Genomic DNA, 8,404 nt, shown 5'->3' on the forward strand with positions numbered 1-8,404 from the left:
TTGAGCTTAAGCCTCAACTAGTTGCTTTAATGCAACAAAACTGCAAGTTTTATGGACTTCCATCTGAAGATCCTTATCAGTTTTTAACTGAATTCTTGCAAGTCTGTGATACTGTAAAGACGAATGGAGTTAATCCTGAAGTCTACAGACTCATGCTTTTCCCTTTTGCTGTAAGAGACAGAGCTAGAATATGGTTGGATTCACAACCTAAGGATAGCCTGGACTCCTGGGATAAGCTGGTCACTGCCTTCTTAGATAAATTCTTTCCTCCTCAAAAGCTGAGCAAGCTGAGAGTGGATGTTCAAACTTTCAAACAAAAAGATGGTGAATCCCTCTATGAAGCTTGGGAAAGATACAAGCAGCTGACCAAGAGATGTCCATCTGACATGTTTTCAGAATGGACCCTATTAGATATATTCTATTATGGTCTCTCTGAATTTTCGAAAATGTCACTGGACCATTCTGCAGGTGGATCTATTCACCTGAAGAAAACGCCTGAAGAGGCTCAAGAACTCATTAACATGGTTGCAAACAACCAGTTCATGTATACCTCTGAGAGGAATTCCGTGAATAATGGGGTCCCTCAGAAGAAGGGAGTTCTTGAAATTGATGCTCTGAATGCCATACTGGCTCAGAACAAAGTGTTGACTCAACAGGTCAACATGATCTCTCAAAATCTGAATGGATTGCAACATGCATCCAACAGTACTAGAGAGGTAGCTTCTGAAGAAGCTTATGATCCTGAGAACCCTGCCATGGCAGAGGTTAATTATCTGGGTGAACCATATGGAAATACCTATAACCCATCATGGAGAAATCATCCAAATTTCTCCTGGAAGGATCAACAAAAACCTCAACAAGGTTTTAACAATGGTGGACGCAATAGGCTGAATAATAGTAAGCCATATCCATCATCTTCTCAGCAACAGACAGAGAACTCTGAACAAAATAATTCTAATTTAGCTAATATAGTCTCTGATCTGTCAAAGGCCACCTTCAGTTTCATGAATGAAACAAGATCCTCCATTAGAAATTTGGAGGCACAAGTAGGCCAGCTGAGTAAGAAAGTTATTGAAACTCCTCCCAGTATTCTCCCAAGCAATACAGAAGAAAATCCAAAAGGAGAATGCAAAGCCATTGACTTAGTCAACATGGCCGAATGCACAAAGGAGGAGGAGGACGAAAATCCTAGTGAGAAAGAACTCCTGGGACGTCCTCCAAGCAAGAAGGAGCTTCCTAATAAGGATCCTGAGGAATCTGAGGCTCATACAGAGACCATAGAGATTCCATTCAATCTCCTTCTGCCATTCATGAGCTCTGACTATTATTCATCCTCTGAAGAGGATGAAGATGTGACTGGAGAGCAAGTTGCTCAATATCTAGGAGCTATCATGAAACTGAATGCCAAGCTGTTTGGTAATGAGACTTGGGAAAGTGAACCTCCCTTGCTCATTAGTGATTTAGATACTTGGATTCAGGAAACTCTACCTCAAAAGAGACAAGATCCTGGCAAGTTCTTGATACCTTGCACCATTGGCACCATGAGCTTTGAAAAAGCTCTGTGTGATCTTGGGTCAGGAATAAACCTTATGCCACTCTCTGTAATGGAGAAGCTAGGGATCATTGAGGTGCAACCTGCTTTGTTCTCACTGCAATTGGCAGATAAGTCAGTGAGACAAGCTCATGGGATAGTAGAGGACGTGCTTATAAAAGTTGAAGACTTTTACATCCCTGCTGATTTCCTAATCCTAGATACTAGGAAGGAAGATGATGAATGCATCATCCTAGGAAGACCTTTCCTAGCCACAGCAGAAGCTGTGATAGATGTCAACAGAGGAGAATTAGTCCTTCAATTGAATGGAGAATACCTTGTGTTTCAAGCACATGGCAATCCCTCTGTGACAAAAGAGAGTAAGCATGAAGAGCTTCTCTCAGTTCAAGGTCAAGAAGAGCCCACACAGTCAAACTCTAAGTTTGGTGTTGTGAAGCCACAACCAAACTCTAAGTTTGGTGTTCAAGCCCCATATCCAAACTCTAAGTTTGGTGTTGGGACTAGACAACATTGACTTGATTGCTCTGTGGCTCCATGAGAGCCACTGTCAAGCTATTGACATTAAAGAAGCGCTTGTTGGGAGGCAACCCAATTTTATTTATCTAATTTTATTTTATTTTGTTTCTTTGTTATTTTTGTGTTTAATTAGGTACATGATCATGAGGAGTCACGAAAAAATCAAAAAAATTAAAAACAGAGTCAAAAACAGAAGAAAAAAATTTTTCACCCTGGAGGACGCACGGGCCGGCGTTCAGCGCCCAGAAGATGCATCTGGCGGGCGTTCAACGCCAGAACAGAGCATCTTCCTGGCGCTGAACGCCCAAAACAAGCAACATCCTGGCGTTTAACACCAGGATGCGCACGCAGAGGACAATCTGGCGCTGAACGCCAGAAACAAGCTTGAAACTGGCGTTCAACGCCAGAATCAAGCATCACATGGGCGTTTAACGCCCAGAACATGCACCAATGGGCGTTTGAACGCCAGAATGGTGCATGAAGGCAATTTACACGCCTATAGGGTGAAGGAATGGTATTTCTTTTCACCTCAGGACCTGTGGACCCCACAGGATCCCCACCTCAGGACCTGTGGACCCCACAGGATCCCCACCTACCTTTTCTGTTAATCCTATTCACACTCTCCTAATCCAAATCTCATTCTCAATGTCACCCTTCCCAAAAACCTTCACCAATCACATCAATTTCTCTTCCCAATTACCCCATGCACCATTCACATCAACCTCCTCTTCCCCATAAACCCCACCTACCCCATTACATTCAAATTCAATTTCCCACCCATTCCCACCCAAAATGGCCGAAACCTAACCCTCCCCCCTCCCTATAAATACCTCCCTTTTCTTCTTCATTTTCACACAACATAACCCCTTCTTCTCTCCATAGCCGAACCCCCCTTCTCCCTCTCTACTCACATTTTCTTCTTCTTCTTCTTCTACTCTTCTTTTCTTTTTGCTCGAGGACGAGCAAATTTTAAGTTTGGTGTGGTAAAAAGCCTAGCTTTTTATTTTTCATTCACCATCAATGGCACCCAAGACCAGAGTTTCCTCAAGAAAAGGAAAAGGGAAGGCAAAAGCTTCCACTTCCGAATCATGGGAAAAGGAGAGATTCATCTCCAAGAGCCACCAAGACCACTTCTATGATGTTGTGGCAAAGAAGAGGGTGATCCCTGAGGTCCCCTTCAAGCTCAAAAAGAATGAGTATCCGGAAATCCGACATGAGATCCAAAGAAGAGGGTGGGAAGTCATAACCAACCCCATGCAACAAGTCGGATTATTGATGGTTCAAGAATTCTATGCTAATGCATGGATCACTAGGAACCATGATCAAAGTATGAACCCGAATCCAAAGAACTATCTCACAATGGTTCGGGGGAAATACTTAGATTTCAGTCCGGAAAATGTGAGGTTGGCGTTTCATCTACCCATGATGCAAGGTGATGAACGCCCCTACACAAGGAGGGTCAACTTCAATCAAAGGTTGGACCAAGTCCTAATGGACATTTGTGTGGAAGGCGCCCAATGGAGAGTAGACTCCAAAGGCAAACCAGTCCAACTAAGAAGACTGGACCTCAAGCCTGTAGCTAGAGGATGGCTGGAGTTCATCCAAAGATCCATCATCCCTACAAGCAACCGATCTGAAGTTACTGTGGATCGGGCAATCATGATTCATAGCATCATGATTGGAGAGGAAGTAGAGGTTCATGAAGTCATAGCCAATGAACTCTACAAAATAGCTGACAAGCCTTCATACATGGCACGGCTAGCCTTCCCCCACCTCATATGCCATCTATGTTACTCAGCTGGAGTTATCATAGATGGAGATGTCTCCATTGAAGAAGACAAGCCCATCACCAAGAAAAGGATGGAGCAAACAAGGGAAGTTCCTCACGGCCCCCAAGGAGAACATGAGGAAGTTCATCAACAAATGCCTCATGGAATGCACTTTCCTCCCAACAACTATTGGGAGCAACTCAGTACCTCCTTAGAAGACTTGAGCCATAATGTGGAACAACTAAGGGTGGAACACCATGAACACGCCCTCACTCTCCAAGAAATAAGAGAAGATCAAAGAGCCATGAGGGAAGAGCAACAAAGGCAAGGAAGGGACATAGAAGAGTTGAAGAACATCATTGGTCCTTCAAGAAGAAGACGCCACTAAGAGGTGGATTCATTCCTTGTTCTTTATTTTCTTTCTGTTTTCGGTTTTTAAGTGTTATGTTTATCTATGTTTTTGTGTTTCTACTTCATGATCATTAGTGTGTAACCATGCCTTAAAGCTATGAATAAAATCCATTAGTCTTTCACCTCTCTTAAAAGAAAAATGTTTTAATTCAAAAGAACAAGAAGTACATAATTTTCGAAATTATTAGTGAATTTAATTTAATTATATTGATGTGGTGGCAATAATTTTTGTTTTCTGAATGAATGAATGAACAGTGCATATTTTTGATCTTGTTGTTTATGAGTGTTAAAATTGTTGGCTTTTGAAAGAATGATGAACAAGGAGAAATGTTATTGATGATCTGAAAAACATCATGAAATTGATTCTTGAAGCAAGAAAAAGCAGTGAAAAAGAAAAAAAAAAGTGGCGAAAAAAAAATAAAATAAAATAGAAAGAAAAAGCAAGCAGAAAAAGCCAATAGCCCTTAAAACCAAAAGGCAAGGGTAGCAAGGATCCAAGGCTTTGAGCATCAATGGATAGGAGGGCCCAAGGAAATTAAATCCAGGCCTAAGCGGCTAAATCAAGCTGTCCCTATTCATGTGCTTGTGTCATGAAGGTCCAAGTGAAAAGCTTGAGACTGAGTGGTTAAAGTCGTGATCCAAAGCAAAAGAGTGTGCTTAAGAGCTCTGGACACCACTAACTGGGGACTTTAGCAAAGCTGAGTCACAATCTGAAAAGGTTCACCCAGTTATGTGTCTGTGGCATTTGTGTATCCGGTGGTAATACTGGAAGACAAAGTGCTTAGGGCCACAGCCAAGACTCATAAAGTAGCTGTGTTCAAGAATCAACATGCCTAACTAGGAAAGTCAATAACACTATCTGAAATTCTAAGTTCCTAGAGAAGCCAATCACTCTAAACTTCAAAGGAAAAAGTGAGATGCCAAAACTGTTCAGAAGCAAAAAGCTACAAGTCCCGCTCATCTAATTAAATTAATATTCATTGATATTTTGGACTTTATAGTATATTCTCTTCTTTTTATCCTATTTGATTTTCAGTTGCTTGGGGACAAGCAACAATTTAAGTTTGGTGTTGTGATGAGCGGATAATTTATACGCTTTTTGGCATTGTTTTCATATAGTTTTTAGTAAGTTTAAGCTACTTTTAGGGATGTTTTCATTAGTTTTTATGTTAAATTCACATTTCTGGACTTTACTATGAGTTTGTGTGTTTTTCTGTGATTTCAGGTAAATTCTGACTGAAATTGAGGGATTTGAGCAAAACTCTGAAGAAGGCTAACAAAAGGACTGCTGATGCTGTTGGATTCTGACCTCCCTGCACTCGAAATGGATTTTCTGGAGCTACAGAACTCCAATTGGCGCGCTCTCAACGGCGTTGGAAAGTAGACATCCAGAGCTTTCCAGCAATATATAATAGTCCATACTTTATTCGAAGAATGACGACGTAACTTGGCGTTGAACGCCAAGTTCATGCTGCTGTCTGGAGTTAAACGCCAGAAAAACGTCATGATCCGGAGTTGAACGCCCAAAACACGTCATAACTCAGAGTTCAACGCCAAGATATGCCTTAGCACGTGAATTCATCAAGCTCAGCCCAAGCACACACCAAGTGGGCCCCGGAAGTGGATTTATGCATCAATTACTTACTCATGTAAACCCTAGTAGCTAGTCTAGTATATATAGGACATTTATCTATTGTATTAGACATCTTTGATCTCAGTTTTGTTTTATTCTTCATCTTAGGGGATCATTGATCACGTTAGAGAGGGCTGGCCATTCGGCCATGCCTGAACTCTTTGCTTATGTATTTTCAACGGTGGAGTTTCTGCACACCATAGATTAAGGGTGTGGAGCTCTGCTGTACCTCAAGTATTAATGAAATTCTATCTTCTTTTATTCAAATCTCTCTTATTCTTATTCCAAGATATTCATTCGTACCCAAGAACATGATGAATGTGATGAGTCAGATTACCCTCATTATCATTCTCAATTATGAACGCGAGTGATTGACAACCACTTACGTTCTACATGCAACAGAGCTTGAATGCGTATCTCTTAGATTCCCCAACAGAATCTTCGTGGTATAAGTTAGATAGTTGGCGGCATTCATCTGGATCCGGAAAGTCCAACCTTGTCTGTGGTGTTCCGAGTAGGATCCTGGGAGTCCGGAAAGTCCAACCTTGTCTGTGGTGTTCCGAGTAGGATTCCGATCATGAATGACCGTGACGTGCTTCAAACTTTAACCTGCTGGGCGTTGGTGACAGACGCAAAAGAGGGATTCTATTCCAGTAGGAGCGGGAACCAACCGGTGATTAGCCGTACTGTGACAGAGTGCGTTTGCATAGTTTTCACTGCGAGGATGGGATGTAGCCATCAGCCATGGGTGATGCCTCCAGACTGGTTAGCTGTGCGAGTGACAGCCGCACAGGTTATTTCCCCGTGAGGAATGAAAGTAGCCACAGTTGATGGTGAACCCCTATACAAAGCTTGCCATGGAAAGGAGTAAGAAGAATTGAGTAGAAGCAGTAGGAGAGCAGGCGTGCTTGAGCCATGCAGCAGCTGTATATACTTAAAAGATACCTCTACCAATGAATCTGCATAAGTGTTCTATCCCTTTTATTATTTATTTCTTTTTATTATTCCTATCCTCAAACCCATAAATAATGTTTAATTTGCCTGACTGAGATTTACAAGGTGACCATAGCTTGCTTCATACCAACAATCTCTGTGGATTCGACCCTTACTCACGTAAGGTTATTACTTGGACGACCCAGTACACTTGCTGGTTAGTTGAACGAGATTGTGAAGAAAATAAACAATGCCCTCAGAGTATACATCTTTTATAAATCCAATTACAAGAAAAAAAGGAATCACAATTTCGTCCACCAAACATACAACAGAACATCGTGCCACAAGGCTTAACTCTTTATTCTTATACTCTTCTCCTCTATTCTTTTTGTTATATTACTCTTTTCTCATTATCTCTTTACTCTGTTCTCTGTATCTCTTTACTCTGCTCTAGTTACTCTTTTCTCTGCTTAACGTATGCATTTAAAGCTTATGTAAATCTCGGTATGAATAGTTAGCCTGTCCCAAGTATAGGTTCATTAAGTCTATACTGAAACAGTTTAACTTTTCATATAATACCTAACCCTAGTCGCAACTCAAGGACTAACTACGTTGCCCTAGTTCGTTCGCTAGTTTCTGTCTGTTCTTCTGTTATTAAAACTTTACAGACTTCTCTTTGGTTTTTATCTTTCCTTTAACTTTTATCTTTCTTTTATCTTTGCCTCACTAATATGTTCTTACCACTCCCTAAGTGTTTTATGAAGGTAACTATGAGATTCTGCACTTAAAGTTGTCTTTCTAAAGCTTTTACAGAAAACTGCCTTTTTCGCATTATTTTATTATTTTTATTAAAATATTATTTTTAATTAAGTATTATTATTTAATATTTTATTATTATTTATTATTTTATTAATATATTTTCGAAAATTAACTTTACTTTAACCTTTAACCATTAAAATTCACTTTTTACCACCCGTAACTTTTAATATTTCTACTTTTACCACCCTAACTTTCAGAAATTACAAAATAACCCCTCAAACACCAAAATAATTACTTCCTTGCCCTTTTATGAATCAAAAAGGTGTTCTTCATTGTTCTTCACCACACTCAAAGTGTTCTTCGTGTTCTTCGTAAATTCTTCAAATTCTTTCTCTGTTTTTACCCGTTTTTCAATCTTTTCAGCAACCGATTTTTACTACAATTCATAATAAATTAGCAGCCACTAAAACCCCATCTTTTCTACATGATTTCATCACAAATTGAACCTCAATTTAAGCCTAGGGTTTCGTTTTTCCCAGCTGCCCAAGAACATGAACATAAAGCTTGAATTTCATCAAATTTCAACAAAATTTCAACAAACTTTCACCAAGAATAACTCATATAAGCAATCAATTTCAAGCATAACCAAACCATATCATAATCACACATCTCAAACACAATCAATCAAGATTAATTTTACCAAACCCTACCTGGTTTTGCTGCTCCTAATTTGGTTAAACTTTCAGGTGGTCCTTTAGCACTTTTTCCTCCTAAATCACATCAAGAAAACACATGTTTACATGGTTTTCCTTGAAAACCGAATTGAAGAGG

The 8,404-nt window shown here is 40.1% G+C and overlaps 1 non-coding gene across 1 annotated transcript; it reads right to left on the minus strand.

Annotated features, from left to right (window-relative positions):
• Positions 1 to 284: 284 nt before the first annotated feature.
• On the minus strand, positions 285 to 388 carry LOC112804623 (small nucleolar RNA R71). The gene has a single exon (XR_003203237.1). It is a non-coding gene; the product is annotated as a small nucleolar RNA R71 (small nucleolar RNA).
• Between the last annotated feature and the right edge of the window lie 8,016 nt (positions 389 to 8,404).

This window comes from Arachis hypogaea, chromosome 5 (assembly GCF_003086295.3).
Source record: "Arachis hypogaea cultivar Tifrunner chromosome 5, arahy.Tifrunner.gnm2.J5K5, whole genome shotgun sequence".
Lineage (NCBI taxonomy): Eukaryota > Viridiplantae > Streptophyta > Magnoliopsida > Fabales > Fabaceae > Arachis > Arachis hypogaea.